The sequence below is a fragment of the Lithobates pipiens genome, unplaced genomic scaffold (genome assembly GCF_037356315.1).
Source record: "Lithobates pipiens isolate NorthernLeopardFrog02 unplaced genomic scaffold, aLitPip1_a1.2 Scaffold_18, whole genome shotgun sequence".
In the NCBI taxonomy this organism is placed as follows: Eukaryota; Metazoa; Chordata; class Amphibia; order Anura; family Ranidae; genus Lithobates; species Lithobates pipiens.
In genome coordinates, this window is record NW_027507758.1 from 86,558,683 (window position 1) to 86,571,125 (window position 12,443).

Genomic DNA, 12,443 nt, shown 5'->3' on the forward strand with positions numbered 1-12,443 from the left:
AGCAATCAGAAGAGAAGAGGAGGAGCATAAGAGGAGGTGAGGGGCTTCTCTGTGCAACACCCTTGCACAGAGCAGGCAAGTATACCCTCTTTTTTTATTTTAAGGAAAACACCTGCCTATGCCTTGTGTCTCCAGTTTATTTAAGCCAATTCTCCCTCAACTGTCCTACAGCTGGGCAATTTTTACACCGCTTTATCATCTGCAATCTCTAAATTTTGTAAGAAAAATACTTGCCTGTGCCTTTTCACCTATTCTCCCTCAGTAGCCAATTTAAGGTACTAGACAAATAACACCTCTGGATTACCAGGCCATTTTGTAGTTGTCATCGCTATAACAGTTTGATTTAATATGTTAGAATCTAAATCTGCTAGTCCATCTAACACTACCCTCACAATGACAATCTTGTTGTCCAAAAGGTGCTCCTTCATCCCGAATAGGGGGCACTCTAATGCCACGTACACACGACCGGACTTTTCAACAGCAAAGGTCCGACAGAGTGAATCCGTTGGACAATTTGATCCTGTGCGGGCTCCATCGGACCTTTGCTGTCCAAAAATCGAACGGACTTTAGAAATAGAACTTGTTTCAAATTTTTTTGACGGAACTCCGCCGGACCCAGTTCCTATCGAGAAATCCGCTCATGTGTATGTTAGTCCGACGGATGAAAATCGACGCTAGGGCAGCTATTGCCTACTGGCTATGAACTTCCTTATTCTAGTCCGGTCATACGTCATCACGTTTGAATCCATCGGACTTTGGTGTGATTGTGGGTGGCCAAGTCCGTTCATTCGGAAAAGTCAGTCGGAACTCCGCTGAAAGTCCGTCGGGAAGACCGTCGGACCTAGTCCGCCGAAAAGTCCGGTCGTGTGTACGCGGCATAATACAGGAGGTGTGTTACTGGCCAGATCACTAGGTGAAAACAGATGCAAAAAAGCCTAATGCCGCGCACACATGATCAGAATTCTTGTCAGAAAAAGCTCTGATGGTTTTCCCAATGGAATTCTGACGGAATTCCTCTCAAGCTGTCTTGCCTACACACGGTCACACCAAATTCCGATCGTTTAGAACGCGGTGACGTACAACATGTACGACAGGACTAGGAAAAGGAAGTTCAATAGCCAGTAGCCAATAGCTTCCGTCTCATAGTTGAATCTGAGTATGTGTGATTTTTGGCGTGTCAGAATTGCATAAACATGATTGGAATTTTCGATAGAAAGTTTTTCCGTCTGGAAAATTGAGAACATGCTATCAATTTTTGGCTGGCGGAAATTCGGACTGCTAAATTCCGATGGAGCATATACACGATCGCATTTTCCGATGAAAAGCTCTCATTGGTCTTTTTCTGGCTGGAATTCCGATCGTGTGTATGCGGCACTAGAGAAAAAAACGAATGCAGCCACCACATCTAAGGTTTGTTATGCTGCAATATATTACATTTTTGGTTTTGGGTTTAATACCACTTTTAATTTCCTCACCATTATTCTTCTATCGATCGCTTTGTTCATTTTCTTTCTATTTGATAAACTACTCACTTCCTTCACAACGTGGGGGGGGGGGGCTCTTAGATGTAAACTTTACACTGTTGACCATTGTGATCACTCTGATTGGTCATCAGCTACGAACACTGTGGCTGTTATCCAAGCTGTCCAGTGATGACTTGGATGACAGCCATTTCTGCACCACAAAGACATGAAACAGACTCTCCACTGTACCGTAACTTTTTAGATACATTTTTGCATTGGTACATATTCTTCATGGCATTGCCTGGATTCTCATGCCTTTTTTAACAATAGTTTGCCTATTAGTCTTAATAAAAAGCCAGAATTGATTACCTAAAAAAACACTCTGCACCAATTTCAACTGAATTTTCTAAGTTCAGGTTCCTTGAATTTTAAGAAAGGCTTTCTGAACACCGTGTGGATCAAACCTGGGCAGATTTAATCAGCGTTCATTTTCCTCACTATGGAGATTATTCCTCTCACGTCCGCTTATGTATACAGGAAGGAAGTAAAGGGAAATCTACCCAATGCAACACAGATGGTAAAAAAAAATTACTGGGATTCTACCCCTTCCCAATTTTATCAAAATTGAAAAAAAATGGAAAATTGTTTTAAAATAGTTACCGTAATTTTTCTTTCCTGGTACCACCATAGCAGCATATGTGGTAATTAGTGATGGACGAACTTCCGATGGGACGTTTCGCGAACGCGGACCGCGAACGTGGCTGTTAGTTCGCGAACCATAACGTTCGCGGCGGGCCCCATTGACTTCAATGGGAGGCGAACTTTGCAAACCTACAGGTCAAATTTGCAGCCACAAAATAATTAATAGCTGTGCAAACATAGTCCCACCACATGGCCAATGACATAACACATGTATGAGGTGAATCTGGGATCGAAAACTACAAGCATTCTTTTTTTATATGGGAAATTGTTGTGACAATTCAGGGCTGTGGAGCGCATGAAGACAATGGAGGAGAGGGAAGGTCAGGGTAGACAAAGAAGAGGGTGCAGGAGATGATCACCAGCAGAGTGACATACAGCAATGACACCTGCACCGTGATAGAGTCATCTGACACCAGCACCGTGATAGAGAGCACTGACATCAGCAGCGTGACATACAGCAATGACACCTGCACCGTGATAGAGAGCACTGACATCAGCAGCGTGACATAAAGCACTAACACCAGCACCATGATATACAGCACTGACAGCAGCACCGTGATAGAGAGCACTGACATCAGCAGCGTGACATACAGCAATGACACCTGCACCGTGATAGAGTGATCTGACACCAGCACCGTGATAGAGAGCACTGACACCTGCACCGTAAGCAGCCCCAGGAGGAAGTCAGCATAGCACAGGGATGGTGGGAGCCCCTCATAATGAGCATAGCACAGGGATGGTGGGAGCCCCTCATAATGAGCATAGCACAGGGATGGTGGGAGCCCCTCATAATATGCACAGCAGAGGTACAGCCCCAGGAGGAAGTCAGCACAGCACAGGGATGGTGGGAGACTCTCATAATAAGCAGCCCCAGGAGGAAGTCAGCATAGCACAGGGATGGTGGGAGCCCCTCATAATAAGCAGCCCCAGGAGGAAGTCAGCACAGCACAGGGATGGTGGGAGCACCTCATAATAAGCAGCCCCAGGAGGAAGTCAGCACAGTACAGGGATGGTGGGAGCCCCTCATAATAAGCAGCCCCAGTAGAAATAGGACACCGCTCAACCTCTTCAAACAGGAGGGTACGGGCATATAGTACGGTGTGCTTTTTTTGGACAAGGAAGTGAGCCAAATGAAGAAAGAAGGTCTGTGTGCTCGATTAAAAAAATTGTTTATAGACATATACATGGTCTACTGGTCACATGTGTTGAATTCCTCCGAGATCCATGCCTCATTCATTTTTAGAAATGTGAGGTAGTTAACACTGTCGTGAGCTAGGCGAGTACGCTTATCGGTCACGATCCCCCCTGCTGCGCTGAACGTCCTTTCGGACAGGACACTGGACGAGGGGCAAGCCAACAGTTCGATTGCAAATTGGGCAAGCTCTGGCCAGAGGTCAAGCCTGCCCACCCAGTAGTCCAGGGGTTCATCACTCCTCAGAGCGTCCACTTCGGCCGTTAACCCGATGTAGTCGGACACCTGACGGTCTAGGCGTTCCCTGATGCTGGATCCGGATGACACCTGTCGATGGGTCGGCTGAAAGAATGACCTCATATCCGAAGTCACCAACACATCTTCAAACCGGCCTCTTCTTGCAGGCGCTGTTGGATTGGTACCCGCAACTCCTTCTCTGGGAGTGGGAATTTCTCCTCTGCCAGCGCACGCAAAAGCAGTATGCAGCATTTCTCGAAGCAAGGCCTGGAAGTGCTGCATTCTGACAGCCCTCTGTGACGGCGGTAACATTTCCACCATTTTGTGTTTGTACCGGGGGTCTAAGTACGTTGCCACTCAGTACTGGTCCTTGACCCTTATGCTTTTTATACGGGGGGTCCCTATTAAAACACTGGAGCATTAAGGCCCCCATTTGCACTAAACTGGAAGCGGTGTGGTGGCCTGGCTCCTGCTCATCATCCAGGATAATGTCGTCCTCTTCATTCTCCTCTCCCCATCCACGCACAACAACAGGGGTCCCAGAAAGGTTTAAAGCATGCTCTTCTTGCTCCTCCTCATCCGCCCCGGCACCATCCTCCTCTGACTCCTCTTCAGACTCCTGTTGTTGACTTGTCTCAGATAGAGTAGCCCACCCTGGGAATTCAACCAGCATTGCAACTTCCTCAGCTTCCCGCTCCTGCTCCTCCACAGCTTGATCAATGACACGATGCAATGCACGCTCCATAAAGAAGGCATAAGGTACCATGTCACTGATGGCACCATGGCTGCGACTGACCAGTTTGGTGATCTCCTCAAATGGCCGCAGAAGCCTGCATGCGTCGCGCATGAGCAGCCACTGGCGCGGTGAAAAAAAAAACAGCTCCCCAGAAGTTGTTCTGCCGCAGAGTTCATACAGGTAGACGTTAACTGCACGTTTCTGCTGGAGCAGCCTATCAAGCATATAGAAGGTTGAGTTCCATCGTGTCGGGCAATCGCAAATAAGACGTCTGACCGGCAGATTGTGTCGCCGCTGAATGTCAGCAAGGCGAGCCATGGCCGTGTAAGATCTTCTGAAATGGGCCGAGATTTTCCTTGCCTGCCGCAAGATGTCCTGGACCCCAGGGTATTTGACAACGAATCGCTGCACGACCAAGTTTAAGACGTGTGCCATGCATGGCACGTGCGTGATTTTGCCCTGTTTCAATGCGCTAAGCAGATTGGCACCGTTGTCACACACCACTTTACCAACTGTCAAATTGAGCGGTGTTAGCCACTGATCTGCCTGTGAACGCAAAGCTGAAAGGAGTGCCGGGCCAGTGTGGCTCTTGGCTTCCAGGCACAACAGACGCAGCACGGCATGGCAACATCTCACCTGGCATGTCGAATGGGTTCTGGGGAGCTTGGGAGGCGCAGCAGAAGAGACGCTAGCAGCGGAAAAGGAGGAGTCAGCCGAGGAGGAGAGGGAGGAGGATGGAGTAGGAGGAGGAGAAGGAGAGCCAGGCCTGCATGCAATCCGTGGCAGTAAAACCAAATCTACACGGGTGCCACGGGTTACATGCTTGACGGCCGTCAGAAGGTTCACCCAGTGGGCAGTAAAAGTGATATACCTTCCCTGCCCGTGTTTGCTAGACCACGTGTCTGTGGTCAGATGTATCTTGGCACCGACACTGTGTGCCAGAGATACATTCACTTGCCGCTGAACATGGCCATATAGCTCTGGGATGCCCTTCTCTGAGAAATCCTTCCTTCCTGGGACCTTCTATTGTGGTGTTCCGATGGCCACAAATTTTCGAAAGGCCTCCGAGTCCACCAGTTTATATGGCAGTAGTTGGCGGGCTATGAGTTCTGACAAGCCAGCCGTCAACCGTTGGGCAAGAGGGTTATCCGGGGTCATCATTTTTTTACGCTCGAACATTAGGCCCACAGAAGCCTGCCTTTTTGCAGAAAAACGTGAGCTTGGCGTGATGGAAGGTGGAGTGGAGGACAATTGTGAGGAGAGAGGAGAAGGAGAAGTAGAAGACGAGGCTGGACGGTGAGAGCCTGGAGTGCGGCTTTGTGTGTTCCGTTGCTCCCACTGGGCTCGGTGATGGCTGCTCATGTGCCTTCTTAAGGCGGTCGTCCCTAGGTGAGTGTTGGGCTTACCACGACTAATGCATTGACTGCAAAGATTGCAGATGGCTATTGTCAGCAGCGGACACGTTAAAAAAAGCCCACACAGCCATGTGCCGGCGTCCTGGGAGTGCCAGATGTGACCGTACATGGTCGATGACTCGCTCCTGATTAGCAGTCTACTTTGTCCCTCCTGTGCAATGTAAGTTATTCCTGCTTCTCCTCCCTATCTGCTGGTCCATATCTCCCTCTGAACTCCCCTCCTCTTCCTCTCTTGTGGGCACCCACATGACATCACTAGACACGTCATCATCGACGTCACCTTCCCCACCACTATAAGTAGAGATCTCGGAGTAGGCAGCAACACCGGGGACCAACCTCCTCCTTGGGCTGATCTGGGTACTGTCGTCAGACTGCTGAGTAGCGGTTGTTGCTACCTCCTCTTCCTGATCCAATACCAAGAGTGGCTGCGCATCAGAAATGTCTTGATATGGATCGGAAAATAATTCCTGTGACTCAAGCGGAAGGTATGTGGTGGTGGTGGTGTTGTTGGTGGTAGTGTCTTTGGGGGTGCACAAAGCAGAGAGTGAAGAAGAGGGTGCAGATCGAGAGGATGAGGAGGGTGCAGAAGAGTAAGGCTGAGTGAGCCACTCAACCAAGTCTGGTGCGTCCTTTAAAGTAATTGAACGCACCTTCTGCAACTTCCCACTTTGGCTCAAGCCTGTTGCTCCTGCCCTACCCCTACCACCCCTGCGGAAGGGCCTGCCTCTTCCTCTGCCTGTCATTTTTTAAATGACCCTGTGACAAAACTCTCAGTCCCTATACTGATGAAGGACTGCTGCAGTATAGGGCAGCGGTCAGCAGTAGTGCACCTCAACCCTATGTATTGTGGACCTATACCAGTCCTTACAGAATAGCAGACTGTACCTCACTCAACCCTATGTACTGTAGCACCCTAGACCAAGTTACCAGTCCTTATAAGGACCTTTGTGGAACAAGTAGGTTGTTGTGACTGATTAGCAGACTGTACGTCAGTACCTATATTGATGAAGGACTGCTGCAGTATAGGACAGTGGTCAGCAGTAGTGCACCTCAACCCTATGTATTGTGGACCTATACCAGTCCTTACGGAATAGCAGACTGTACCTCACTCAACCCTATGTACTGTAGCACCCTAGACCAAGTTATCAGTCCTTATAAGGACCTTTGTGGAACAAGTAGGTTGTTGTGACTGATTAGCAGACTGTACGTCAGTCCCTATAATGATGAAGGACTGCTGCAGTATAGGGCAGCGGTCAGCAGTAGTGCATCTCAACCCTATGTATTGTGGACCTATACCAGTCCTTACAGAATAGCAGACTGTACCTCACTCAACCCTATGTACTGTAGCACCCTAGACCAAGTTACCAGTCCTTATAAGGACCTTTGTGGAACAAGTAGGTTGTGACTGATTAGCAGACTGCAGCAGAAGGGCAGCAGTCAAGTATAATATTCTTTCTATATTTGGAAGAAAGAATATTATACGTGTACAAGCCTATTACCATACCAGTCCTGAAAAGAACCTTTGTGGACCTAATAGTAGTAACAGCTACTGATTAAACTGACCTTCACTGCCTCACACACAGCTTCCTGCCTGTCCCTATATAAACTGACAAAACAGAGGCTGCTGGAACAATAACTTGAATAGCACTTTTGTGGACCTGATAGTAACAGCTAATGATTAAACTGACTGTCCCTGCAGCACACACCGTCCTGTCCCTTTCTCTACACTGACAAAAGACACTCAGGCTGCTGCAACAATCACTAGCACAGCACTGCCTCAAACCTATATCCTTAACTACACCTAACACCTATACCAGTCCTGAAAAGAACTTTTGTGTACCAAATAGCTAGCGATTTGGGTCACTGCAATCTCTCCCTGCTCCACACAGCAACCTCTCCCTATAGTGACAGAAGAAAAAATGTAAAATGGCCGCCGCATCGGGTCTATTTATAAGTTAGGGGGAATGTCCAAGTGTCCATGTGCTGTAATGTCTCAATTGGCTGTCCTGTACCCCATGATGGATGTGTCATCATAGGTCAAAGTTCTTTTACACAGTAAACACGGAAGTCCGCCGGGCGAACGGCGGCAATAGTCCGCCGATCGGGCGGACCGCGAACACCCGAAATTTGCCGCAAAACGACCGCCGGGCTAACCGTTCGGCCATCCCTAGTGGTAATAGCCCTACCTACTTCCACTCACAGGACCAGTGCAAAGATATAGGGTTAGCCCCCATTCAACAGCCCATTCCCTGTACACCGCTAGGACGAATTGGGTGGGTTCAGTATGATGACATGGATTGGCACCAGAAAAGGAAAATTACAGTAAGTACTTGATACAATTTTCTGTATTCGTGGTGTCAGCATGACAGCATACATGTGTTAGACCAATAACTAGCTACCAGGGTGGGAAGCTAAAGGAAATCCCATTTTTTAAGAAAGAGCAATGCAGGCCATACATGGTCGAATTTCGAACAAATTTTCTTTTCAAAATCAGAAAATTCGTTTTTTTTGTGATCCGATGATGCCACCATTGATTTTCTAAATTTGGCCGACCAAGCCTTCAATTTCACCTCATGTTATTACAGAAAATAATTTTCTTGGCTGGGAATCTTCTTTTATCTCCGTAAATTATCTTTTCTTATTACATTTCTTGCACGATTCTCCCATCATTGATTAGAAAATTGTTTGTTTTTCAAAAAATTTCCAACATGTCCGATTCCTGAAATTTAATTTCCGCACGAAAATTGGCTGTTGCTGCAGCCCACTAATGGTGCGAAAATCATACGAAAATTCTTAGATACGATTTTCGAAAGAAAATTCTTTCGAAATTCAAACCATGTATGGCCGGCATTAGCCACCACCTTTCTGCCAAAGACAACAGTAGTGAGGATGCACCATAAAAAGACCTGATTGGCTGTCCACTCTATTGTGTTGGTGGACATCTCTGCGTAAGGTGCCTACAATGTTCACAATGTCCAGATACTGCTGGTCAAGGATGCAGCAATTATTTCTGGTGGCTGGAACCCAGCCATATAGTGGGCCGTTAAAATTAACCTTAGGAACCGCAAGGAGATTGTGCACTAAAGCCTTCTACCATCGTTGGTTTCAAAAGAACTAGGTACAGCTGTTATCAGTAGCTAAACAACTGTTTGCAAGCGTGCTATCTTTGATTTTTATGTGTTGAAGGGGTATTTCACCTAAAGTTGGTCACAGCAATCCCACAATGGGATAGGCTAACCAAACGCCTGCTTGATGTAACAACACAGCAAAGCTGTCAACTGCTTACAGCTCACAGAGCTTGCCCAAGGGGTTCTTATACTAGAAGCTGGCTTCAGATGAGGCTGAATGTCCACCTGGTGGAAAAAACAACTGAGCACCATCCGCGATACTGTCTCCATCTGCTCCAGCATCCAAATCCACAGGACAGACCCCCAGGGTGAACCCCCTCTCTAAAGGGGGCACACCCCAAAATCCCACCAAATAAAAGCCAGCGCAGATGGGAAAAAGCACCATGCACAGCACCCCACTGCTCTTGTAGCAAGTGCACTAATCCAGCTAAAATCACCTCAAGCCCCTGGTAGACCATAGAAAAATTGAGGATAGAAACCTAGGTGGCAGCATTCCAATCTGTGAAATGGCAGTCTGCAGCCAAAAGCTCATGAAGCACTCATAGAGTTAGTAGAGTGCATCTTGTCAGGAAGGGATGGAACCTGAACCCTAGACCATGGAGTTGGATGATGGTCCGCTGAGTCAACTTTAGCGCGATGGAGCTAGAAATTGGAGCATCTTGAAATACAAGGACATTAAAGGCTAAAAGATAAACTTTCCATGTCTAAACATCCATCTAAGAGACAAAAGCTTCCTTGGGAACTCGAGGCAGACCAAAGAACTGAATAAGGATATCCTGTTTGGGGGGACAAATACAAACTACCCCAAGCAAGATGGAGAACTGAATTCCAACAATCTTGTCTTATGCAAAATCGGTCAAAGGTTCCAGGCCAGATAAGGAGACCAGTCCAAACAATTGGCTTACCAAGTGAAGGCTATGAGTGAACTACTTCAAATCCCACAAAGTCACACGGGCAGCAACATAAAGAGCCAAAAGCTGACCTAAGCCCAACTGCAGGAGAGGACCTGTCCAACGAAGAAACTCCTTGGGAGAAAGTCCTGAGGCTTACACCAAGTTAAGTATGCATCACATGTCCAACGATAGATATGACAAGAAGGATGAAACCTCTCAGCTTAGCATTAATGGAGTCTTAGACTCTATGCTTCCCTGTCTCTCAGAATCTTGAATTATCGAGCTGTCAAAGGCAGCTTGAAGCCAGATAACGGAAAATTTATATCAAATGCTTACCGTAATTTTCCTTTCCTGATGGACTCCATGGCAGCCTACGTAGGGGTTAATCCCACCCCCTCATACCTCATAGGACCCTTCTCCCATAAATCTTTGCTCTGGGCCAGAGGCTGTGTTCCACAATTTAGCCTACTTCAGCCACTGGGAGGGAACTCCTGCTGCCATGGAGTCCATCAGGAAAGGAAAATTACGGTAAGTATTTGATATAAATTTTCAGTTTTCCTGACAGACTCCATGGCAGCCTACGTATGGGAAATAACTAAATAACTAGCCATACACACCCGGGTGGGCAGAGTGCTGGACAAAATAAAAAGGTTTAATTGGCACTATCAACAGACAAGATACGTAAACCAAACTTAAGAGAAGATAACAAGGCTGGCTCTATGCAGTAGTGTGCCATGAAAGTGTTAATTGAAATCCACAAGGCCGCTTTGCAAATAACTTCTGGAGCCACGTGACGTGACGTCGCCCATGAAGAAGACACACTTCTAGTTGAGTGAGCAGTCACCGCTTCTGGAGGCGCCAAGCCCTTGGCTTTGTAAACCCACTAAATGGCCTGAACAATCCATGCTGCGATAGATCTGGAAGAGGCACGCATTCCCTTATTCTTCCCATGAAAAGAACAAACAGGTGGTCAGTCTGACGGAAAGAAGCTGTAGCCTCAAGATACTGACTCAGAGCTCTTCCAACATGTAAGGGATGAACACTGGAATCCTTGGTAGATCTGAATGTTGGCAATCTCCTAATTGTCATGAAACACAGATGCCACTTTGGGGTTTAACCGAACATAGGAATTAAAACTACCCGATCAGGAAAAAGAAAGAAAAGAAAAGAAATCCCAGAGAGCTGATCTCAGAGATCCTCTTGGCTAATGTTACAGCCACCAAGAAAGCAACTTTTAGAGAGATTCATTTGATAGAGGATTGATCTTCATGTCCCAACTCTCTACCTGAGAAAAAAAAACCAGGACAAGATCCCAATTAGAGAATCTTGGCTTTTTCTGAGGTCTGAGCCTTATTGCTCCTCTTAAAAAAACTACTGAGTAAGAGGGTGTCTAACCCAGGAAACACCTATAAAAGGCAGAAATTGCAGACACTTGGACTTGCAGCGAGCTGACTGACAATGAGAGATCCAAGCCCGATTGTAGGAAGCCCAGGATATCATGTATCTTTGGGTTATTGTAAGAACCTGCAGTAGAAGAGATGTAGTCTGCATACTTTTCCAAATCCTCTGGTAGACCCGGTTGGTGCCTGCTCTTCTGGCAATAATGTGGAGATGGACCTATTTGGATAGCCTAGGGCCTCCAACCTTCCCCTCTCAAGAACCAGATCAGATGTAGATGGTCTGGGCATAGATGTAGAATTGCCCCTTGCGATAGGAGATCTGGGCTGGAGGGTAGAGGAACTAGGTCGGAGTTGCATCAGTTTTGAAAACCATGGCCTGTCTGCAAAGTACAGGACTATCTCCACTTCTTCCATCCTGAGCCTCGACAGAAACCAGAGAATGACGACAGGAACAGGGGAAAATGCCCTGTGGAACCGCCAATGGTCTGTCAGAGCATCTATCTGAAAACCTGGGGACACCGAGACCTTGTGTAGTATCCCTCTAGTCTGAAGTTGCACGGGGAGACAAACAAGTCTACTTCTGGAATGACTCCCAGGGACAGGAGTCCCGGACCCACCTGAAGACTTCGGAGGGGAAAGTCCACTAGTTGTCCAGGGAAACTCTTGACAGAAAATCTGCCTAAACATTCTGGACTCCAGGGAGATAGCTGTCAGGTCGGCCAGGTTTTTCTGGGCCCAAATCATGATGGGCTCTACTCCCTTTGACAGGGAAAGACTGCGAGTCTTGATGTATGCAACTGCCGTCATGTTTTCTAGTCTTAGGAGGACTGAGGCTCCTGCTGTTAAGTGGTAAAAGGACTGCAGAGCACAGAACGCTGCCCAGAGGTCCAGAACATTGGAGACTATGCTGTGAGGGAAAATTCCATATGCCTTGGGCTACTTCTGTCAGGCAGAGAGTGCCCCAGCCCCTGTTGCTGGCATCTATAGTGATGGTGACCCAAGACAAAGGTGCGATGGAATGACAATTGAGGAAGGTTCCTCGGTTGTAGCCACCAAGGAAGGCTCTCCCGCATGGATGAGGTTATTCGGATAGCGTGATCCCGAAGCCCTGGGTTCCACTGCTGGAGGAAGCCCTTCTGAAAGGGCCACTTTTTCTACTGAGCCCACTTTACCATGGGTGTTGTTGCCACCATGGTGCCGACGATCTTTAGACATTGAGCGGCTCGGAGATGAGAGGATGACATTGCAAGCCAAACTCTGTCCCAGGTTACTGGAAT

The 12,443-nt window shown here is 47.4% G+C and overlaps 1 protein-coding gene across 2 annotated transcripts in view; it reads left to right on the forward strand.

Annotated features, from left to right (window-relative positions):
- LOC143987272 (D-beta-hydroxybutyrate dehydrogenase, mitochondrial-like) overlaps window positions 1-12,443 on the forward strand; it is a 57,337-nt gene that overhangs the window by 16,671 nt on the left and 28,223 nt on the right. The gene's annotated exons all lie outside the window — the stretch shown is intronic.